Below are 26,564 nucleotides of genomic sequence, written 5' to 3'. Positions count from 1 at the left end.
AACATAATTTAAGTACAATCTTAAATCACTCATATTATGAATACCAATATGGTGTTAGGAATCAAAACTGAATGTTGGGCAAACGAGTAAACATTTACATGAAAATAAGAAATGTATAATGGAATTCCTTATATATGCAAGGCGTTGATCAGATACTTGTTGAACAATCTTTAACAATTTTCCCCTCGTTAAGACGTAGAGTTTATAGGCCCTTTGAGTTTTATTGTATAAAAAATAAATCTTTCTGAAAGAAACCTTGTCCCTTGTTGCAATGCAATTTTTATCTACTAGTTCCGAGATAGTTGTTTATGAACCCTGCTGTCATTATCAACTATGTTCTGTAACTGAAGCCTTTCTATCTCCCCGAAATTGGCTTGCACTGTAGTTCCCTATCAAGTGTAAAATATCACCTTTTGGGAATAAAGACTTTCTTAGTACAAGATTTTATGATTACTAACCCCATATTAATTTTGTTTCAGGGAAAGGAAGCTGCTTTCCATCATTAATTTGAACAATACAGATAATGTCATTTTAGTTCCCAGTTATTCTGAATATGCTCTTCTTTTATATTCTAGGGCACCCTGTCGCGAGAACGTAAACATTCTGTAGACAGATCTCCCTCAGGTAAGTTTATATTGGTTCTTTAGTTTGATTTCAAACAACGACATCGTGACGAGTTATATGTATATTCCATGCATTTTGTTATACCCCTAAAGAGAATTATTATCTTTGCCCACACTGTGAAAAAACCGTAATTTTATTCGGAAATTCTCCCTAAATATATACTGTTCTCAGTTGTATTTCAGTAAAATACAGGCGACCGTTATATCACTCCTTTACGTCAATATATTCGTTTTTAAAACGGTAAATGTCCAGCAACATTTATTCCAAGATTTTTACCGTTTTTTCACGGGAAATTTTTAACAGTGCAGCTTCTAAATTGAAGTGTCATCTAATTCTAAGATAGGGAATGGGGCATTTGTTTGATAGGTCTATCATTAATTCGTGGAAAAATTTAATCGCGTCCTTGATTGCATCATGGCTATTAACCGTAAAAATCAGATCTTTCATCACTGTTTGCATTCCGTTAGGAAAACCTGAAAACGCAAAGAATTTTGTTTGTTTTTCATTCCAAATTGATTGAGTGATACAAACACTTAAACTAGATTTATGTATATGTTTACCAAGTCTGGCAACCAAGTGAAACTCTATTTAAATTCCATCGATGCTCCAGTTTTGACGTAGAATTGAAATGATCATGTTTTATTTTTATTTTCCATGAGAAATATTCACCTTAATAGACAAGACTATTTATAGTGCCCTTTTCTACCATTTCTTGACATATTAATCGTTTTTTATATGTATATTGACAAATGTTTAGCCATCCATGATATATCAGATGCTTTCTTTTATCCTTTTCGTACATTCCAAATGGCTATTTTCTGTCATTTCCAAGTCATTTTCAAGTCATCTGTTATTTCGAATCTTGTTTTCTGGAAACCCTTCATGCTCGCAGGCCATAGAGAAGGAAGCTTGATAAGAACTTTACAGGTGAATCGTGGGAGGAGAAAGAACATAACTTTATCATGATGTTTACTACGCACTTATGGGAATAGCACAGAATTACGAAAATTTAAAAAAAGAAATGGAAACTAGATCATTTTGTTTTTCTGAAAACCCAATGCCATCGAACTGGAAATAATATGAATGGACTTGAATTATTAGGTTCTTGAATAGTGTTTGTGACTTGTGTATGTCCATTCAGATATTGGAGTTCCCGACTACATTGCAATGTGAATGGAATTACAGCTGAATTAATATTCGTATGTCATAAATTCTTAGTTCGTTGTTCATAGAGTGATGACCAAAACTAGGATTTTTAATGTAGAGATGGCAAATATTTTGCAAAGGTTTAAAAGTAATTCATAAGTTTGTGTACAATATTTCTGGTTGAAAGATGTTATGGAGTTAATTTTACCTTGATTTCATCATGCCAAAAATGTTCTATGAGGTAGTTACTTTGTTTTCAGCCAAAATTAACAATTACTTGATCATTTAGTCGTCTTATTGAAACTTGCACCTCTCCTTAATAGGATTTACCGTATGGTATGACCTATAAAAAAATTTCCTACATTAGCGGTTTATTGATTGATTTCCGTTGGAGCAGCCAGCAATTGCTTTCAGCAAACGTGCATTGACATATATTACCTTGCTCAGGTAATATATTATTAAGTGAACTGGTACTAGAGGTGATGATAGTCTAACACAAAGCTTGCCTGCCATATAGCTAATGGCAACTTAATAATTGCCAACCATTTGACTATGTATCCTGAAATGTTACAGTAAGATGCCCATTATGATACTAATGTATGCGACCCGTCACAAATGATGACTAAGTATGGGGATAGATATGCACCCACACGCTTACACAGCCAAATTCACCTCTTCTCACACTCCACCCCCCCCCCTCTTTCCTAGCTACAGCATGCTAGTTAGGGCAATTTTTGGGCGATTTTTGTGTTCCGAGTGGTTTTCATTCAGCGTGACAGCAATATATATATATATATATATATATATATATATATATATATATATATATATATATATATATATATATATATATATGTATATATATATATATATATATATATATATGTATATATATATATATATATATATATGTATATATATATACAGTATACAGTACATGTGTATATATATATATATATATATATAATATATATATATATATATATATATATACAGTATACAGTATATATATATATATATATATATATATATATATATATATATATATATATATATATATATGTATATATATATATACTGTATATATATGTATATATATACAGTATCCAGTATATATATATATGTATATATATACTGTATATATATATATATATATATATATATATATATATATATATATATATATATATATATATATATATATGTATGTATATATATACTGTATATATATACTGTATATATATATATATATATATATATATATATATATATATATATATATATATATGTATGTAGTATATAGTATATATATATATATATATATATATATATATATATATATATATATATATATACATATATATATATATATATATATATATATATATATATATATATATATATATATATATATATATATATATATATATATATAAACTTGCTCTTCATTATATAGAGAACATGAATAGTGTGCTGGGACCAGGATCTATATGCCTACCCAAAGTAGGTCGTGTTAAACTGTTGAAGGGCATTTGTATACCGAATTTTTGACACATTAGCGTTTTGTCCTTATCTAGTAGAATTTTGAGCTTGTCTTCAAAGTTTCATATCCCGTGTTACATTTGATGAAGTAGGAACTTTGTTAATCTGCAGTGTGGTCTTAGCTATAATACCAAGCTATTTAATATTCATAGGTTTTATAAGTTTCCAAACGAAGGTAAAGATCCTGTTTACATGGCACCATAGTCTACGATGGTGAGACAAGAACTTTTTTTTTTTTTTTATCATAGTAAGATATAATTTCGAGTAACTGTATTTAGGATATAACGTCATCATATCATGTGTGACTCTTGCATGGTTATAAAATCACGGTAAGCTAGATTTGGGAGCGTCAACGTATCTTTGGAAAAGTAAGGAATCACTAAAGTTAAACTTCATGTTACCATATTGCTTATAATGTTTTACCGGAACATATAAGTTTATGAATCAACCTTCATTTGAAGCACCTCTGACCAACTTTGTAATGATGATGTTTTATAGCCAACAGTGCCTACAATTCTTTTAGGTATCCTCGTATTAGTAAAGATAACTGCATGTGGATGGAGTAATCCACATTCTCTCTCTCTGTCTCTCTCTCTCTCTCTCTCTCTCTCTCTCTCTCTCTCTCTCTCTCTCTCTCTCTCTCTCTCAAAACATTCGACAAATAAATCTAAGGTAATTTATAGCCATGTTTCATTTCATAGCTTGCTGTATAACATGATTGAAAATCTAAATTTTGTTTTGTTGATAATTTACTTGATAATCAAGCCGTCTTCTTAAAAGATTGAAGTAGAAAGCGTTAGCTATATCACAAATGTTTATTTGTGATTGCATAACTATGTCTTCGATATAATGTTAACTGTTTTTATATTGGTTGGTCTATTTAATTATGAATGACTGCTTGTATATCATTAATAGCTTTAAAATACGAAAGCTCGAAAATATTTTTAAGTATATTCGTAGTCACTTGAAATCATGGAGTGCATTAAGAGTTATGATTTACAAGAAATGGGACCCAAAGGGGAAGTCTTAAGGGTAAGGATTTAAAGTACAGGAATGACGTGGACATAGACCAATAGGAAATGAATAAAGAAATTGGCCTTTCTCTAAGACAGAATCTATGAGTTACTAAATTCTAGAGGGATCAAACTCGTGTGTATGACCCAATTTTACCATAATCAAGTTTAGGATGTAATGGGTAAAGTACGTAGAGAAACACGACATTAATATCTTTAGACTCTCTTTAAGAAATATACCCAATAGAAATTTGGTTTGCCGTTGCACTTGTTCTATTCCAACATGAGGAGACGTTCACAATTACAGAAATTGTTAACTTGATACGTTGATTTGGAGATATTTCTAGTCTGTAGTATATGAAATACCCTTTTCACAATCACTTGCTATTAATCAAGGGGATATAATTCACTCATTTTTGTCTATTTAAGCATTGTAAAAATAGAAACGGCCTTAAAAGTCTAATAAATCATAAAAAGTGTAACGAATCGGCGAAATCATTCCTAGAATTCTTTGTTATTGCTGGAAGTTTAACGATTAAGCCTTGCTTTAATTGTTTTATTTGAAAAGTGTTTAGCTGCTATTATTAATTTTGAATGCCTATTATTACAGCGTTTGTCAAACGGAAGTAAAAGAAACGGGTCCAACACAAATGGTTATTGGACTTGGCATCGATCAAGCGGTAACTCAAGTTCAGGGGTCTGTTGGTGGGAACATTTGTTTCAGTATCTTGACATTTCTCGTAACCTTAATGACTTTCTAGATGGGAATCTGTTTCAGTTGTGCGTTTGTTTACTGTTCTCCATTACCGCCGCCAACGAAGTTGGAAGGAGGTTATGTTGCCGCCTCTTTGTGTGTGTGTGTATATATATATATATATATATATATATATATATATATATATATATATATATATATATATATATATATGTGTGTGTGTGTGTGTGTGTGTTTGTGTTTGTTTGTGAATATCTCCCTAGCCATAATTCTAATCGTAGAGTAATAAATTTGCAGGGATTAATTGTTATACGAAAAGCTGGAAATGATTCAATTTTGGAAGGTCAAGGTCAAGGTCATGGTCAAGCAAAAGGTACAATTCACGCAATCAACCATAAGTTTGGACATCGTTGTCGCAGAAACTTCGAACTTGGTTCATATTTGAATATATGAAAATCCACGCCAATTAATACATGTTAAGGTCGAAGGTCAAGGTTGAGTCCAAGATCAAAGTCCATCATAAGGTCAAATTCTGGTCATCAACCATACGGCCATAGTTTTAATCGCAAAATAGTGAATCTTGCAGGGATTTTAAACTGTTATGTAAAGAGCTGGAAATGATTACACTTTGAAAGGTCAAAGGTCAAGGTCACGGAGGAGAAAAACGTCCATATCCCGTAATCAGCCATACGTTTGGACATCCTTGTCACAGATAATTCAAACATGGTTCATATTTGAGTGTATGAAAATCCACGCTAGCGAAAATTAAGCTACTATGGCAGTTTGCACTCTTAATGAGGGCCCCTTTTGTTACGTTATCTATCGTGGAAGAGTTAAGTTGAATAGTTTTTGGAAAAAATTAGATTGACTTAGAATACGAATGCAATAATTTGGATAAATTACCTTGATGGTTACTTGTGTAAGAATGAAATTTCATGCTGACGGAACTGTAAATTTCCTCAATTTCACACAGTAATAGCGTAATACTGTTTACGGATCCGTTTAACATCAAGGACCTGGTTGTAAATGGAATCTTATTAAAGTACAAGAACATCATAGGAAATTAATGAAGGCTGACAGCTGACTAGCTAATTAATATGAAAGACCGTTTTCGTGGAATTAAACTGACATTTGGTGTTGAAATCTTTTCCGAAGAGAAAACGCTCTTTTGAAGGAGAAACGCATCGTAATAAAATACAGATATTAATGCAATGTGTTAGGTATTTTTAAGTTTTGAGATGATGCCGGAATTTTATTGTAATTCAATAACTGTTTTGGAGATTACTACAGTTACTGAATTGTGATTGTGATTTTATGGTAATGTATTGAGCTAAATAACCGTAGTGTTCAAATTACCAGCTACTTGAAGCTGAAGTTCAGTAGCCCCATGGAATATCGATAACGGTTTCAAAATGCCAGTAGGCAGCACTGTAGGAAAAGCTTTCTTGGCGAGTAACCAATCATATAGTGTAGGGAGAGATGGCAGAGGTGATGAGCAGGTTTAGATACAGGAACTCACCGCGCATGAAGGGTGTGGCTGCTTGTACTGCCAAAGCAGGAGGTGTATCTGGAATTCCTGCGTCCAACTGTACATAATTGGTATTTGGTTCACTTTGGTTTTTAATTCGTTTACAAGTAAGGACTTAACTTGGTTTGCTTGGAAAAACTTATACATTCCGAATAGATGACATAATTTGACTTGAATTTTTTTTAATACGAGTCTGAAGTGAAATGTGTGTTGTCCTTGAAGGAACTTTGATATCAGGTTTATTACTTTATGGTCAACCATATAATACTCGATCATTATGCGAACAGTTATGGCTATTGACATTCTTTGATTGAAGTATATAATTTAGTTAGCGTATTCCTTGAATTTCAATTAATAATGATTTAATTAACGAATATTTAAAATCAAGTATTTGAGATATCGGAATCTTGATAACCCCCGGAATTTGACCTCGGGTTGTGGTGGCCTGGTGGTAGCGTCCTTGCCTGGTGATTGCCTGACTGGAGTTCGAGTCTTGCTCAAACTCGTTAGTTCCTTTGGTAGCTGCAACCTCACCATCCTTCTGATTTAAAGATGTGGGTTTGGGGAGCCTATAGGTCTACCTGCTGAGTCATCAGTAGCCATTGCCTGGCCCTCCTTGGTCCTTGCTTGGGTGGAGAGGGGGCTTGGGCACTGATATATGGTCAATATCTAGGGCACTGTCCTGCTTTACAGGGCCATGTCACTGTCCCTTCCCTACCATTTGAACAAAGATTTCTTTATTACTTCTTCCAACCTTTCAGTCGAGGGTAGTGATCAGCTAGTTCTAGTAAACCGCCAGAAAAGAAGCTTAGGAGTCTCTTCACTTTTATAATATTAATAGTTTTCTGTTGGATTTGATAAACAAAATTAAATTGTAGTGACCAATATTTTGCTGAACATGAAACAAGCATTCGATGCATGGCACTTCTGTAAGATTTCTGAGGAATTATGAGTAAGATCGTCTAATTTATTAAAAAGTTTTTAAAATGACTAGCGTTCTGTTTCGCTTCTTAGATGTCTTGTATTTCCAAAGCCTCGTTTCCAGATGGTTTATACATACACACACACACACACACACACACACACACACACACATATATATATATATATATATATATATATATATATATATATATATATATATATATGTATATATTTATATATATACATATATATGTATATATTTATATATATGCATATATATGATGTATATGTATATACACATATATATGTATATATATGTATTTGTATAGATATATATAATGTGTATATATATACACACATATATACATATATATGTATATGTGTATATATATATATATATATATATATATATATATATATATATGTATATATACGAATAATAGTACCAGGGTTATGATATACATCTTTATTGCTTAGCTTTCGGAAAATCTATTTCCATCATCAGAGCCTAAAATAGGATACATTGTATAAGTTAAAACATAGTATGATGAATATTTAAAACAGAAAATTTAAAATGAACATACAAAAACTTTATGAAATAAAATAAGAAATTAACATAAAACTATAAAATCAATCTAAATACAAAATAAAAGATCAAAGCACCAGCGCTATAAACTCACATGAAATGAAATTAAACAATTTAATTCGTACGTTGCCCGGCCCAGGTTTGGTTTTAGTTTGTGCTGGAATATTGCCTCCATTATTATTAAGTCGAGGTTACTCTGCGAAGTGGCCAAGATGGAAAAATTCTCCTTGGACATTGGGTGGTCCTCACTTTGGGAATGGTCTTTGATGGCTGAATGGGGTGGTTTTGCCATATGATTACCCGTTCTAGGTGAGCGACCGAAGTGCTCAGACAATCTTGCACGGTAATGTCTTTCACTTTTTCCAATATACGATGCATTACAGCGATCACACTTATATTTATATATGACACCCGAACAAAGATCATCTGAGACCCGGTCTTTAAATTTGAAAAATTTGCTCATAGCATTTGAGGGGGAAAACACGATCTTCAATGATACCTGAGGATAAAATTCACGCACAATTCTACTGCAATGATTTCGTATTTTAAAACTGTGGGACCCCAGATATGGAATAGAAAAGAAGATATTTTTCCGAGGAGCAATTAGTTTCCTTTCACAAGGTGGTAGCGTGAGTTTGCTTAGTGTTTTCCCTATATAAGTATCAGTAAAATTATACGGGAATCCATTGTTATAAAGTAGTCCACAGGCTTATGCACTAAATTCTCCTCTTTTATTCCTATACAATATAAGAGAAATCTTATCTGTACTCTCACTTATAGAGCGTATAACCTTTGCTCTAATTACCTCAACATTCATAAGGAACTGACGTATATTAAAAAACTACTTTATAACAATGGATTCCCGTATAATTTTGAAGATCGTGTTTTCCCCCTCAAATGCTATGAGCAAATTTTTCAAATTTAAAGACCGGGTCTCAGATGATCTTTGTTCGGGTGTCATATATAAATATAAGTGTGATCGCTGTAATGCATCGTATATTGGAAAAAGTGAAAGACATTACCGTGCAAGATTGTCTGAGCACTTCGGTCGCTCACCTAGAACGGGTAATCATATGGCAAAACCACCCCATTCAGCCATCAAAGACCATTCCCAAAGTGAGGACCACCCAATGTCCAAGGAGAATTTTTCCATCTTGGCCACTTCGCAGAGTAACCTCGACTTAATAATAATGGAGGCAATATTCCAGCACAAACTAAAACCAAACCTGGGCCGGGCAACGTACGAATTAAATTGTTTAATTTCATTTCATGTGAGTTCATAGCGCTGGTGCTTTGATCTTTTATTTTGTATTTAGATTGATTTTATAGTTTTATGTTAATTTCTTATTTTATTTCATAAAGTTTTTGTATGTTCATTTTAAATTTTCTGTTTTAAATATTCATCATACTATGTTTTAACTTATACAATGTATCCTATTTTAGGCTCTGATGATGGAAATAGATTTTCCGAAAGCTAAGCAATAAAGATGTATATCATAACCCTGGTACTATTATTCGTATTGAAACTCCGCTTTCCACGGAATAAATCAATAGCTGATATGTATATATATATGTATTTGTATAGGTATATATAATGTGTATATATATACATATATATTTACATATATATATATATATATATATATATATATATATATATATATATATATATATATATATATATATATATATTTATATATATATATATACGCATGTATATTCAAATAACCATGTCTATTCAACAGGGGATAACTCCATAGAAAAGGAGACAAGTCTCTTGACACGTTGCTTCTTTATAGCTTTTGAATCCTGGGTGAGCTTTATTTACAGAAAGCATACATAACACCAACCCTCTCAAATACCTAAACCTCCTCATCAGTATCACTTTAACCCATTCAACACATACTTAACCACTTACCTCTTCCCCCTTCACCCACTTTACTACTTCAGGAATGTTAAAATTCATGCCTTATGATGAACGCCTCTTCACCTTAGACTCAGAGCTTTCTTGAAGCCCCTCCCTTCTTCCTTTCTCCTGAGATTTCTCATTTCAAAAGCACTTCATTAGCCTACCTTGTTTTTCATTTTCACCTTGTGCCAAATCAAAACATTATTTTCAACTTTGGAAGCATTTTGACCGTATCTTTGGCCTTTCTTAATTTCAACGTATACCTACATCACAAACACTCCCCCTGAACACCCTTTTTCTCTTCTTTCTTAATTTCTCGCATTCCACTTCTACATTTTACTGCCGTTAAGTGTAATCATCAATTTCCTTTAAATTCCAATTTTCCTTCGTTAGAAATATTCTTTCCAAACCTTCAGCCCAGACTCGCCTACCTCCATTGCTTCGATTCATCTTGACTCTTCTGTGACCTTTCATTTAATAATATCCGTTCTGGCTTCTCAAGTCGTTCTTTAACATATCATCTATACTGTTCATTGCCTTGAATTTTCCGCGATAAAATTTCTTAGACTTTTTGGAAAACCCATTTTTCGTCACAGGTTAAATTACCAGATCTAATGTGGAATACGAGAGAGAGAGAGAGAGAGAGAGAGAGAGAGAGAGAGAGAGAGAGCTTTTATATACTAATTTGAAGGATAGTTGAAAGTGGATTAAATTTTTTATTCAGAACCCTCTATGTTGCCTTCAAAATGACATTTCCTCATTGATTTCATATAAACATTACCCTAGCGTTACCCTATTCCCAAAAGCCAATTATGCGCTGTACGTAATAAAGCGGTTTATTATTTCATCAGACTTATAGGACGTCAAAGCAGGAGTGCAATTTTATCGTTTATGTTCTTTGCATAATATTTGATTCAAGTTCGGTCAAAACAGTGTCATTTAAGGGAGTCCTATTCACAGGGAACATTTATTTTTTAAATGTCGAATTCAGGGAAATTTCTGTGCGATGGGAGATTACTGCCTTGTTCCTTAATCTCCTGACTGGGGATTTTAGTAGGGAGAGGGAATAAAAGTAATTTGCTTTCAATATGATTTTGTTCTTACTGAAATATCTCTTGTTTAAGCGTATTAACTTTTACGAATACAGTTACTTCTAATTTTACATTGGTGGAAACACACAAATTTACACACTCATTTAGATATCGTTACAATAACATTTAACATTGACGCAATGGCGTACTGGAAAAGAACTTTAATAAAAAATATTGTAATCTAGATGAAGTTAGTAGCAAGTTTCAATATAATGGCACTGTGATTGCACAAGGGATGAACGTTAAAGCTTTATTCTTCCCTTCAATTTTAATCAGGAATCACACTATGCTTTTTTTTCGCCAGCAGCGAGCCGTTGCTGCCCAAAATGGAAAACTGAGAGCTTGTTGGTCGAGCTATTGGCTTCCCAACTAGACGGGAAGCAGCGAGCACAAACCGCGAGCATGACTTCGGATGTAAACAAACAAGATGGCTGCAGCAGATAGGACAAGCTCTTGCTTGGCAATCTTAGGTCTAACAAGCCTCAAGAGATAATAAAAATCTGTTTTGTTCATCCTTGGGTAGTTATAGAATTCTTCAATTCTTATAATATTCCGAGAATGCATATTACTGCAGCAGTGAGAAAATTTCTGGGCGCCATGATGATGTCAGCTGATCGGTTTTGTTGACACTTTTTCCTATTTGCTCCTCGAACCGCGAGATCGTGCTGTAATGCCACGACACTTTCGCTCGCGACCATCGGCTGGAGGTTGGCGAAAACCTCCAGCAAGAAATGACTAGTGGGATTCCAGCATTGTTCGGGATTGTTATCAAGCATGTGTGTATACACTCGCTGGAAAGTTTTTTTTTAAACTTTTTTTAATTTGTCTCGCTTTCGAGGGGTTCCTAGTCCCCCAGTCATCGATTCCTGTTTAGTCGGTGTCTCAGAGATGCAATATCAAAATGAGTTTTCTGCCAAGATATTTTCTGGTGTTTATATATATGTATGCATGCAGCAAACCAGGTTCAACCGAACAAAGCATTGTTGTGTAAAGAGTATTTGATTATGTTTTTTTAGGGGTGTTCCATAGTGCTCTTCCAATGGGAGACGGTCAGGAAATAATAAAAAAAGATTACTGTATACAGGCTTTGATGAAACATTTCCTCCACGAAATGCTTGTCAAGAAGTACAGAACTTACGTTACCACATTATGCTTAATCGGAGGTTCATAAGGCTGCAAACAAATTGTTTGGGATAACTCTTAATTCACAAGAGTAACAAGGTGGCATATGTTATTACTTTAGGTCTCTTGTATTTCTTTTTTGATTTAGATAAAAGTATGAGGAAGTATATGCTGCTTTGGATCTAAATCTTTTCTTGAAGGATTACTGCGCTTTCTGTTCATCAGAAGCTCAGAATGAAACAAAAATATTACCGGTAGCTTACCTACATAAACATGAACCCTTAACTGGAAAGCATATTTTTACTTTTTGGGGTTCTGCATATTTGATATTGTTTTAACAGTAAATCTGAATCTATCAAATACAAATCCTCTAATGATTTCCAGGGAGCAAATAATACATTTTTTTTTTTTTTTAAATATCACTAAACACCGACTTAAATATTGATTTGTTCCCTTTACTGTTTTATCTTCTCTAATTCAAGTACAGTATGATGGAAAATAGCAAAACAACAACTCTGCAATAGAAATAAATTCTTATCTTTCCCTTGGAGCCAATGTAGGATTTTCACCATATTCACTCAGAATGCTATCAATCACTGATGTGTCGGGTTGTTGGGAAAAGTCGCGGAGATCAGAGATGTCGAAGAGAAGCGAGGTGTCAGAGCTTAAGGAAAACTTAACTTTTCTATGCTTTCCAAGTTTGTGTGTACTTTGTTAACCGGAATAAACCTTTATATAACCCCACCCTCGTAGGTTAACGCCAGAGTGGGGTTCGAGTCCCTCTCAAACTTGTTAGTTTCTTTGGGCGGTGCAACCTCACTGTCCTTGTGAGCTAAGGATGGGGGTGTTTGGGGGAGCCTATAGGTCTATCTGCTGAGTCATCAGCAGCCATTGCCTGGCCCTCCTTGGTCCTAGCTTGGGTGGAGATGGGGCTTGGACGCTGATCGTATGTATATATGGTCAGTCTCTAGGTCATTGGCCTACTCGATAGGGCAATGTCACTGTCCCTTGCTCCTGCTATTCATAGGTGGCTTTTAAACATTTAAACCCCCCTCGGGCACGCCTTATAGCTCAAGGGTCTTACAAAACCTCGACCCCAAAATGCTCGAAAGGATCTTTGTAATATAAACACTTTCACAAAGAAACCTCTATTCACCAAGGTATTTCTATATCGCGGCTCTTTTTAAATGAAGTCACCTCTTTTCTAACTTCCACGTATGCATGATTCCATTCTTTCTAGGCGCTTTTAGATTTTCTACATCACATTAGATTTTTCCAGCACCTTAATAAGAATACACATCATTAAAAGATTCTTATGCGTCGCAGTAGATTAATTAAAATAGGATTTCATCCATGTAATTAATATATATGACCATTAGCAGTTACATTACAATAACTTATGATGATGATAATAATAACAAATGTGAATACTACTATTGCTACTCATATCACTGTGATTACTTTAAACTCTTACGACATATACTTAATAATCCTCACCTCGAGAGATTATTTTTAACACCCACTGTAGATGTAGGTTGAAGCAGCATAAAAACACTCGTGAGTGTTTTCTCTTTGTTTTCAAACTGAAAAGGTCAAGTAAAAGCTCTTTCATTATATCTTTAACCTTTAAGTATGTTACATTTGTCAGATCTGGTATTTAGGGAGTTAGATTAAAGGAGAAACTGTTTGGACCGAAATGACTTCTGGAGCTAGATTGATAAGGGAGTTTACAATAGATGAATATTATTATACTTGGTTCCCGTAACTCTAAAAAGTTATGAGGTGAATATATCTATTTATATGAAAGCGTATACAACTAAGTAAAGTGAATTCATCTTGCTCATATGGGATATATATACGGGCAAATGCAGTTATTAATGCGAGTATATTTGTACATATTAAAAAAGTATAATAGTACATAAAGTGCATTTGAGGAAAACTATGCACTAATCGGAAAGAAGTCTGCAACCAAACAAGATTGAATATATCCGCATAAGTATGGGAGATACACGACCTGATTTAATGAAAGTATTTCACATATATGGAAAATATAACCTAGGTACAACGAAAAGAGTTTCACGTATTTCAGAAAGTGTGCCATCGAGAGGACATATATACTGACCCATATACAGAGAACTCATCTCACGATTATGTAAGGTGATACACCTATGAAATTGGGGAAAATGTACAACCATGTGAGGTCAAGTGAAATGATACATCTGCACAATTAAAGGTTTGAGGTTTAAAGACCACTCAGGAATGGTAACAGCAAGGGACAGTGACATTGCCCTAGCTCTAGAGACTGACATATGGTCAGCGCCCAAGCCCCTATCCACCCAAGCTAGGACCAAGGACGACGAGGCCGTTGCTGCTGATGACTCAGCTGATAGACTTAAAGGGTCACAAGTGGTGAGATTGCACCGACCAAAGGAACTAACTAATTTGAGTGGGACTCTAAACCCAGTCTGGTGATCACGTTACCACATCGGCCACCTCAACTTTAAACAATAGAGGAAACCAAGACGATCATACGCAAATTGGAAAAAAAAATATATTTAATTGAGTAAGATATATATAATACACATATGAGATAAATATTAGGCTACTGTATACTTAGTAAGATTTACCATCAATGAAATCAAATGACTGCACAAATTGGGAAAGATATGCAACCAAACGCAAAGAATACATTTGCATGTATGGAGAAAGTACGAGTCCATTCAATGTGAATAGAAATATGAACTAAACTTCTGAGAACAAATGAATAAACAATTTCTTCGTTTTCTTTCACAAAAGAATCATAATAAGGAGAGTTAATAGATTTAATACCTTCGGCATTTTAGTTCGTTTACATTCATAAAGGGAATCCTTTCTCGTCAGGATCCTAGATATTTTAGCATCCTTTGACACTGTTTCTAAGTTTAAATATGGAGTTACACAAGAGGTCAGGAATACTGACAAGTTGCAGTAGAAAGTTTGAAAGGAGATTTTGCCAAGGCTGATATGGAAGCCCTTTCCATTATCAGAATTGATTTAATTTGTTCCTTTCAAAATTCCCTCCTTAATTAAGTAAAGTTCGTGGCGTCTTCTGTTCTGTTAAAATGATACTTCCACCTGATATTGAGAGAGAGAGAGAGAGAGAGAGAGAGAGAGAGAGAGAGAGAGAGAGAGAGAGAGCTAACGTTTTTAATTTTCAGCTTAAACAGGAAGCTTTTGCTTTGGTATCCGATTTAAAATGAAATGACAAGGATTAAGTGAATCTATTCAACATATTGTTTTTTAGTCGTTTATAAAATTTCTGAACGGGGCAGAATTTAATTTTAAGAGTCAAAGGGGGTGAATAAATTATTTGCTGACAAGAAGCCATCCGATAAACGTAGCTGTGTTATACACGATTTTCCTTTGTTAAACCCGTCTTCAAGAGAAAAGCGAATTAATCAAAACGCCTCAAAATTTGATATGAAGAATGCTTGTAGTAGGAGTGATAACTGACGTACATAAAAATCATGTGCTATTACTGACTCAGAAAATCCTTTTTGTTTTTCAAGCGCAATTATACGAGATGGCTGTTTTATTGGAGTACGAAAAAAAAAAAAACGGTTCGTAATAGACAAAGAGAAATAGGAATTTAATGTTGACTAAAGAGAGAAGACAGGAGAAACATTATATGGAATGAATCCAAAGACGAATAACTGAGGTGGCAGAGGATACGAAGTAGAAAGAGTAATCAAGAAAAAGAAAAGAAGTTTAACTAAGTTTTTTTCTACCTTGGAGTAAATACCTTGGGTAATAAGATCAACAAATGTGTCATCAAAAATTCGTATTCTATATCGAAAGAAGACACAAGATTGGATTTGACGCCTTCTACGGCTTTTTCACGCTTAATGATTTTAATAATACTAATTTTAAACATTGTAATAATAATAATCATTTTAATATTAACAATAATATCAATGATAATAACTTTAATTTTTTTTTATTTAGTTTTAGGGGAGAAAATAATTACGGAATTCTAATTAAATTTTAGGGGAAATTTTACAAAAGAAGGATTCAGTGTTATTGTAAAAATTACAGAAGCGTAATTCAGGACTGAAATCATGGAAGCGGATTCAATCTTTGGGAAGAAAATAGCCAGGGGGAAATTCAGCATTAATGCATAAATTACAAAATCATGTTGAAATGAAAAATTGCGGAAGCTGAGCTTAGTTTTAAGGCAGGAATTACTGAAGTGGAATTGAGTTTTAGTCCAGATGTTACGGACGTAATTTAGGGGAGAAATTTCGCACGTGAATTTCGGTCCTAAGGCAGAAATTATTGGAAGGGGAATTCAGACTTAAGGTTTGAATCATTCTTATGAATGAACAGGCAAGGGACAGGTCATTGCGTTGTGACATATGTCCTAGAGACAAAACGGACATATTCAGCCGGGGCCAGGGATGACAACACAAGAGGCAAAGGAATATTCCTAGGGCAAAAGTAATGGAAGTGGAATTTAATTTTAAGTTTGAAATTATGGAATTAAAATGCAATTTTTGGTCATATATTCCATAAGGGGAATTCTGTCTCGGGGGACAAATGGCAGTTCACTTATTTGGGTGAAATTCTTATGAGGTCAGAAATCACATTTTTTTAATTCGATCTCAAGAGAAGTTATATGATAAGAATTAAATTTTGGAGCAGCAATATCAGAATAAAAAAGGTAGATAAAATGAATAAGGTTTGAATATAACAAAAGTAATAACATTTTCGTTAACTTTTAATTAATTGGGTAAAATAGTCTTGGATATAAGGAAATTCTACAATGATATAAAATAATTGAATACAAACAAAGAAATATTATGTTTATAAAAGACGTTTGAATAATTTTTGAACAGATGAAAGATGGGTAAAAAACAAGTCGAACATGGAGTGATAAAGCGAATGCTAACGAAACGCAGAAAATACATAATTGATGAGATAGGCAAAGAAATATAAGTTTATATTTTTCTAGTCTCTCTTTATTCTAATTACACAGAATACAAAACCAAAACCACATCTGAATGAAATAAGAATTAACTCTTAAGTGAATATTTCACTTACATGTATTAGAGAAATAATATTTAGCAAACAGAATGCAAATTAACTTACATTAAGTTCTCGAACACGAAAACTATGAAGGATGGCATCCAGAACCGTTAAAAAAGTTTCGTTGAAGTACTTCAGTGAAGTTTTTTTCGCGAGTTGGATATTAAAAACCTTCCTTCTCCATGACCAGAACTGCAGTCACCTCGTTCCTGCGGGTCATATCTTTAATTAAAGGAACTTCTTGGCGTCTCATTTCACTTTTCCGGAGATATAATGCCTGCGCCTGATATTACTCATGAGAGAGAGAGAGAGAGAGAGAGAGAGAGAGAGAGAGAGAGAGAGAGAGAGAGGTGGAATACATATTCAGCAGAGGGAAAGTCGAGTTTCTTTTCCGGTTATGAATGGGAAAGATTTATGGCTCATGATTATGCTGGCTCAGTTGCTTGTAATAAGAATCGCAAGGATGCTAAATACGCTGAAAACAATTGTAACAGGAGCGATCATTTCGTTAAATTGGCGTCGTTTGCAGAATCATAAGTGGAATCGCCTTACTTAATAAGACTCTCAACAAGACTCTCGAGTGAGAAGCTGATTAATGTAACGCACAATTCATTATGCATATTATTAGAAGGGTAAATTGTATATGCAAAGAAAAAAAAAAAGCGCTCGGAGAACGCAGACCTCCGCCAAGGCAGCTCAGTTCCCTCTATCATACCATCTCGACCTTCACTAGACCCCACTGTATTTATTTGAGGAGACGATTAAATTAGTCCATTTTCGCAATAGTGAAGACCCTTTTAAAATAAATCCTGGATCCGGATCATCGCCTATATCTAATAACATCTAAGTTAGTCCATTTCTGACATATCCTGAATTTTTCAAAAAAAATTCATCAGTAACGTTTTGAATTGGCTGGTGACAAACAGATAGACAGGGGTGAAAACATAACCTTGGCGGAGGCAATAATGCCTTAGCCTTCTATGGGAGCCACAATTCGTGAAAATCTATGATCCAACTGACTAACTCCTCAATTAGATGGGAGTATTTTTTAATATTCTCGTAGGACATTTAAGTATTTGCACTAATGAAGTATAAGCCATGAAAGGGTTAACACCCCCGCACGAAAATATATTTCTAGATAGCCAAAGTTCATCTTTATTGCTATATTTAGTATTCTTAAGTTTTCCATGGATAAATTTGCTTTATTTATCATACTTGTTGAAGCCACTATATTTATGAGATAATTCCAGCTGGTCTTTTGAAATATTTTCATTTGAGAGGAAATGATGAAACATAACGTTGGGATATTAGGAATGACTTCATTGCTTTATTTATCATACTTGTTGAAGCCACTATATTTATGAGATAATTCCAGCTGGTCTTTTGAAATATTTTCATTTGAGAGGAAATGATGAAACATAACGTTGGGATATTAGGAATGACTTCATTGCCCTTGTCATTTGGTAGATGTATAAGCTAAGTTTGATGATATATGTAATTCCAATATTCTCCTAAGAATTTAATTCTTTGAAACGCTTTCCACTGTTTTCAAAAGCTCAAATAGAAACTATTTTGGTTAAATGAGTTATGAACAGTATTTACATAATCATTTTAACGTTGGGAAGTAATTTTTTTTCTTTTTCCCTGGGGTTAAAATGACTGTCAAAGGAAGTGATGAAAATGAAGATACTTATTGCAGTGATGAATTATGTTTTAATGTGTAATTGACAGTCGAAAATGCTTTCATGATGCCACTGTCAATAGCTTTGACACACAAGATATCGAAGTGATGTTGAATGTTGAAGTGACTTATTTTATCAGTAATCTCTTTGTTAGATAGACATGGGCATAATGATAGTGTAACATTTTACTTTGGTCATTAATAAATTGAAACATGGTAAAAGAAAATTATTAAAGATTACGTAGTATAATGTCATTTGACATTATTTATTTTCCTCTGTATTTTCAACTTGTCTCATATCAAGTAGGTCAGCTGTGATTCTTACTAGATGAAAACGTAATATTTTTAGAATTACTTTCTGTCTTGACAGCCGCAATTAACATATTCACCTCCGCTAACGAAGTTGGAAGGAGGTTATGTTTTTACCATTTTTGAGTTTGTTTGTTTTTGTAAATTGGTTATTTTATTAGTTGGAATAACTATTTATATTTGTTTTCAGTGAAAGATTTTAGAATTAAACCCCTTATATAAACTTAAAAAATATAAAATTAAAGAAATCATAAGTATAAACAAAGTGGTTCATCTAGTATTTCTTTGAAATATGGGAGAATTATCTTTATAATAGTGGATTAAGTACCGTAGATTCAAAACTTACCATTAGCTCGAATCGCTTTGGTCCTTCATTGTTAGTAAGTAACAAGAAGGACCCACTCAGGAGGAAAGAGTTTATCATTCATATCACCTTTTGAGTTTCCGTTTTCGATGGAAAGTGCAAAGAAAATATGGTGAAGTTGAGGAGAGGTCATTGTGTGTGTATGTATATAATATATATATATATATATATATATATATGTATATATATATATGTATATATATATATATATATGATATATATATTATATATATGTGATATATATATATATATATATATATGTATATATATATATATATATATATGTATGTATGTATGTATGTATGTATGTATGTATGTATATATATATATATATATATATAGATATGTTATATGTATATTAATGCTCTCTATCTACATTGATTCATGACTTTTATCAGTACATCGAATAACGGAAATACACCTCAACATAAAGGAGTAACACAATGTTAATTTAAATATAAAGTCCGAGTATTTGTGAAAACTTTCGAATGTTTAGAAATTACCAATAATTTTTGTTCTTGAATGGCACATAAGACGAAAACCGTTTACCATGGGTGTTCCACAAGATTACAGAATGTGCTCTATCTGCTCCAGACGAAGGTGTCACTCCTCCAGGATTTCAAACTTGGTTCACGCTGGATAGCTTTAACATCCTCCGAATGTAAAGTGATTGAAAAGCTTGATGGCCCTTGAATCCATGCATCCTCTTGATGTGGCTTCTGTTCCCCCGTTGTTTGCGTTTTTTTTTTCGCTGATGATGTGCCCTTGTTATGGTCCCATTTTTCTTCCCAGCGAAGTACAGAATCCCATTGCTGTGATGACTTTGAAGTTGGATCTTTAGTGCCATGAACAGGTGCGAAATGTAGCCAAGATTAGAGGGTTTTCCAGCCTTATCCTAATATATATATATATATATATATATATATATATTATATATATAATTATATATATATATGTATGTATGTATGTATGTATGTGTGGCGCGCGCGTCTCAACAACTTGATGTCTTCGTATTTTTAATTTGGTTATGCTTACCCCTTTAATTCTTGAATCCAAATATATTTTGTCTCTTTTGGTGGTGGGAAATTGAGAAATTAATGAAAATACACGTTTATATTGATGGCGGTAAAATTACTTTTTTCATCGTGATATAGTATATTGACGTTGAAACAATTTACAGCGAAAATTAGACTCACGCTTTCGAGCAGCTTAAACTCTTGTTTTCTTTAGCCATATGCATGCAGTTGGTTTAATTCCCTCATTTGATTTTTACATACATCATGCCTACGTATTAAGTGAATGGGTTATTATAATGTCGTCAGTACTGGAGTACGAGAGAGAAAGCTTTATACGAAAGCTTACTTGGAGCAAGCTGTAGGTAGATTTTTTTTTTCATTGTCGGGTTGGGTGGGAGCGGGCAGTAAAACTTTACTAATTTTTAATTCTGTCATTTAATTGTAAGTAGCAACATTCTAATATATCACATTTAAATGTTATAATTTCAGTATGGCAACTACGGGGGTAGGTTTGCTAAGGCACCAACCACCTGTTGGAATACTATTATTATAATTTAGGTAGAGTATACAGTATACTTTGACATAGTTGCAGTTTTTGTCTTTTTCTTGGGTACTATAGCGTTGAGGATGAAAGAAGCAATGCAAACCTGAAGAGATGTTGTCCTTTGATTTGCGCATGGTCACCACATATACATAATTTTGCAATGAGTGTTTGTGCATATATATATGTATATATATGCATATATATATATATATATATATATATATATATATATTCTGTATACACATTATATATACATATATATATATATATATATATATATATATATATATATATATATATATATACACTGTATATTAGGAAGCGTTAGAGTCGATAGAAATGTTTAAGAGAGTACGACGTTATACTAATAATTCCTTTGTAGGTGTATGAAGAGATTCGGTATGATTCTGTAGATACATCCCCATTTAAGGGAGTTGGCTTAATGTCGAGGAAAATTTGTGTATGAGAGAGAGAGAGAGAGAGAGAGAGAGAGAGAGAGAGAGAGAGAGAGAGAGAGAGAGAGAGACGAGCACCAGCTTAACTAGCGACCTTTGGCATTCGTGTATAGTTTGATCTGTGATGTTGTAATAGCGGACATTATGCTTTGCAAAATTTATTCGTATCGTAGCCTTTGCCCTTTACATGTGAAGGGATCCATTGTTCTAAATTATGTTTGTTCTGGATATCAGTTACGGCGGGATTTTTAGTAGTTATTTGTGATTTTCAAGTTCATAGAATCCATTAGAAATTTGATTGTAATTTTTTAACGCAGCTTATTCGTTGTAAGTGAACGTTGATAAGTTTTAGATTGATGTAGAAAGTAGTATGAATTTCCGTTTATTCTTCATTGGACGTTGATTTTATCCTGAATATTTTCCGTATTATTATTATTATTATTATTATTATTATTATTATTATTACTACCTACCAAGCCACAACCCTAGTTGGAAAAGCTGGATGCTATAAGCCCAAGGGCTCCAACAGGGAAAATAGTTCAGTGAGGAAAGGAAATAAGTAAATATACTACAAGAGAAGTTTAAGAATAATAACAACATGTATTGTATATAATCTATAAAAACTTCAAAACAACCAGAGGAAGAGAAATAAGATAAAATAGTGTGCTCGAGTGTACCCTCAAGCAAGAGAACTCTTTCCCAAGACAGTGGAAGACCATGGTACAGAGGCTATGGCACTACCCAGGACTAGAGGATAATGATTTGATTTTGGAGTGTCCCTCTCCTATAGAAGAGCCGCTTGCTACAGCTAAAGAGTCTTCTACCCTTACCAAGAGGAAAGTAGCCACTGAACAATTGCACTACAGTAATTAGCCCAATGATCGAAGAATAAGTGTTCGGGAATTTCAGTGTTGTTATGTGTATGAGGAAAGACGAGAATGTGTAAAGAATAGGCCAGACTATTCAGTGTATATGTAGGCAAAGAAAAAATGAGCCGTAACCAGAGAGAGGTGTCAGCATCCAAATCTCAGCTGGGCCTGTTCTCGGAAAACTATAGATATATACAATAGGTCAGTTGTTAGCGAGATGTATTTTTGTTACTTTGTATTGCGAAATAACAGCGACTCTATCGGTTCATTGTGCTAAAAGTTAATTGTTATATCCCACTAACTCAAAGGCTAGCGAAACAAACCATATATTTATTTATTTATTTTTATCGCGGAACAGATTTTTTGGTTTTGACCGTTGAATCAAAGGATATTTCCGTCCATTGATGGATTCTGTCTGTTTCCTCATCCACCGAAAGGAAATTAAAGTGAATGTAAGGGAAAGGTAATATGCTAGCAGCCAATCTCTCTCTCTCTCTCTCTCTCTCTCTCTCTCTCTCTCTCTCTCTCTCTCTCTCTCTCTCTCTCTCTCTCTCTCTCTACATTTTTCCTTGTTTAGATTGTGATATCTCCACGTGTTTGATGGAGCACGTCCTGTTTCTTTTACTGCCATATTTTTACTGGAAGCTTCTCTGGAAAAAATGAATTGATATAGTTTGATTTTTTTGCGTTAATTAAGGCCAAAGCATTTCACATATTTCAAATTAGAGTTTAAATGTTTTTGCAGTGAATTTGAAGCATTTGAAATGTATAATCCTTTATACAGAATAACGAAGCTAAATTCTTCTATTTAATTCTTTTAAAATGAAAATCATGTTTTTTTTCGGTACACAAGCTTTTATAAGGGTATCAATTACTCACATAAACAATTTATTTTTTTCTGATTACAAGAAAATTTCTGTTAACTTTAGTGAAACAGATAACTCCGATATACAGAATAATAAGATATATTCTCATTTCATGATTAATTTAAACTGGGAGTTACCGAGACGAGACTAAAATGCTTTGTAATCGTCATAATCTATCACAAGAAATATTGCCGACTAGTATGAAGAATAAAACGACAGGAAGAAAGAAATTAAAAAGAACCAGAATTTTATTGTATTCCCAGATAAGTAATATTTCGATCTTATTTTTACGAGAAACAGGCGTTCATCAAAATTCCTCAGCATCTTCAGTAGGCCTAATCTCTTCTGGCTTTTTGATTTTAGCATAATCGATCTTTTTGATTCCGACAAGATTTATGTTTAGTTTCTTTAGCGATCATTTAATTAACGCAAATCTAGCGAAAAAAGCCCGGCAATTAATTGTTTAGTGCTATGGCCAACGTGTTAGGGGGTGGGGATGGGCCGTCTCATGACCTTTTCCAAAGAGAATGACTTACTCTTGTGTTGTATATTGGTGTGATGATGAGACGACAAAGCCAGTAAAGCTCGGGATTAAAAATCCAGGAAGAGCCGTTGTCTGCGATGTCATTGCCCGGATCTGTTTACTTTTGGTCACACACATTTTGTATTTTTTAAAAGCTTTTGTTGTAGAGTCAGTTTTTTAAATGGTTCATAATGCGATCGGTTATTGTTATAATTTAAATACTCTCACTGTATACTTTAGCTGTGTTTCCATCATTTTGACATGTTCCAAACATACAGTCATGATTTTTAATCCGTATTTTAAATTTCCATTTTGTTTTATTGCCCATGTAACTTTATATGATCTTCATCAGCATGTTCCTAACCATTGCTTTCGTTCTTGCGAGCAGAGAAATAATGAAACAACAGTTCTTATAAAGTTAAAACGAAATTTAAAACCCAAAGTGGAATCGGAAAGTCCATTCCATTTGGAATAGCTGTTTCTTACAGCTGATAGATTCGAGAATTATATCCATTTTGCAGCACTAAATCTTTAGGTTTAGTGCTGTGAAATGGTCTTACTTTTCGAATTCGTCAGTTGTAAGAAATAGGTATAAAATGATCAGTTCTTTTGCAGATGGAATATTTTAGAACCTATTGGCCTCCTGAACTTAATTGAAAGGTGACATACATGCATGCATATATACATCGTATATATGTATGTCACACAAAAAAAATCTCTTAACAACAGGAATGATAATGAAATGAATAAGAAAATTAGTAGAAAAAATAAAACATGAAAAGTAAATATAAAAATTTGAATGAGTAAATGCGCGAAGAAATAGGCCAAATTGGATTCATGTCCCATTTGTTGCCAGAGAAGTGGCACAATAAGATGTAAGATAGAGTAGAATGAAAAATGTTATTCGTGTAATTAAGAGCATCCTTCACATACACTAAGGCCACATAAAGTTTTGAACCGGAGGTCCAGACAGAGTACAAAAAGTTTCACTCATTTGTTTTTTAAGAGACTTGCGATGGAAATGCTAAAGCTATTTTTACGAGCAAAAATGCGTTTACTTCGTCCCAGGGAGTACTCTCGTTTCATTAAGGAAACTTCCTGGTGCGTCTTCTTTTAGTTCTGTGGAGGTATCTTGCCTGCACCTGATATTTCTTTGTCGTTAGAGGGAGGGAGAAAAAAATCTTATTCACCTGAAACAAAAGGAGCATTGTCTTTATTATGCAGCGTTAAAAGGTAAAGGCTTAGTTTATGGTATTCTTTTCAAGACGTAGTTTCCCCTATTATTATGTTTGTTTTTAAACAATCTTTAGTAATCAGTTTAAATGCTTCGATTTTTTTTTTCTGAAATAAGTTCAATTTAAGCTATGTGGCTTGAATGGAAATACAAGGATTTTTTTTTTTTTTTTGAGAGAGAGAGGGAGGATTGTGCTATTATAGACTTAATTTCACATAAAATTTCTATTGGGTGTTCATTATTGTAGGTAATATAAATCACTTGAGACGAAAAATATAACTACGCCTAAAAATAACTGAAAATAGTTTTTCATATTTTTTTTTAAATAATTTCAGTTTAAACCTTGTGGTTTATATGGAAATATAAGGGTTTTTGGAGAGAGGAGGGTGCTATTGTAGACTTTTGATTTTAAAAAATATCCATTGGCTTTCAGCATTATAGAAAATAGGAATCACTAATTTCTTGTCAGTTGCACTACCTACGATTTCCATGTAATCAGGTGAGGTGGATTCACGTGATGGCACGGTAGACAAATACAGGTTTCAAAAAGCCAATTTCTCCAGTTAGTTGAGTGGAAGGATACACATCTCTGGTAAAAATTCGATTTCGTTAATACGACACGAAATATCTTGAACAACCTCATTTTAGATAAGTGACCCTTAGTTCGTTAATATTCATTGATGGAAAGCTAATCCATTCACATGTCATAATAGAAGAGATTCGAAGAACAATTTCTCGTAATGATCCTTGGAAATGGGGAATTACTCTTCTAACTCACTCTTTTTAGGCAAACATATTTGCTAAATTATAAGTACTATCACGCTACATAGTTTCTTTACCTCCCCCTTGTGGTGCCCGATGTGGTAACGTCCCTGACTGGTGAATGCTGGGTTGGGGTTCGAGTCCCGCCAAACTCGTTAGATCCTTTGGTTGCTACAACCTCACCATCCTTGTGAGCTAAGGAATTGGGGGTTTTGGGGAGCCTGGCCCTCTTTAGTTCTAGGTAATCGAAGCCGCATGAAGAACTGGCTACCGATCGTATGCTCTCTCTCTCTCTCTCTCTCTCTCTCTCTCTCTCTCTCTCTCTCTCTCTCTCTCTCTCTCTCTCTCTCTCTCTCCTACTACTACTACTACTACTAAAGTCCGACCATTCTAAAATCAAGATTTGGGGGGTAGTCGAGCCGGGTATCCACCGTTGATTTGCTGTCCAAACAAGCGAGGAACCATTTATCTGATTTAGGTCTAAGACATTACAGATAGGTAAACACACACCGATACAATATAAACGTAAATAGTTTAGCACATTGAAGGAAAGTCAACTTGTACTGCACGAGGCATTAGAGAGAGAGAGAGAGAGAGAGAGAGAGAGAGAGAGAGAGAGAGAGCGTATAGGTTCCGATCTTGACTCGAATATTGTTTCAGAATTTCAGATATCTATA

General features: G+C 33.7%; 1 protein-coding gene across 4 annotated transcripts in view; it reads left to right on the top strand.

Moving 5' to 3' along the window:
• LOC137645916 (uncharacterized) overlaps window positions 1-26,564 on the top strand; it is a 560,984-nt gene that overhangs the window by 55,122 nt on the left and 479,298 nt on the right. For 3 of the 4 annotated variants that reach the window (XM_068378960.1, XM_068378959.1, XM_068378962.1), the window contains exon 2: window positions 576-624. The exons of the other annotated variant lie outside the window; for it this stretch is intronic. The gene's annotated coding sequence lies outside the window, so the exon portion shown is untranslated. The remainder of the gene's footprint in view (window positions 1-575; window positions 625-26,564) is intronic. 4 annotated transcript variants of the gene reach the window in all.

Source organism: Palaemon carinicauda, chromosome 8 (assembly GCF_036898095.1).
Source record: "Palaemon carinicauda isolate YSFRI2023 chromosome 8, ASM3689809v2, whole genome shotgun sequence".
NCBI lineage: Eukaryota > Metazoa > Arthropoda > Malacostraca > Decapoda > Palaemonidae > Palaemon > Palaemon carinicauda.
Note: the sequence above shows the minus strand (reverse complement) of the source record. Positions and strands in the feature narration are given on the sequence as shown.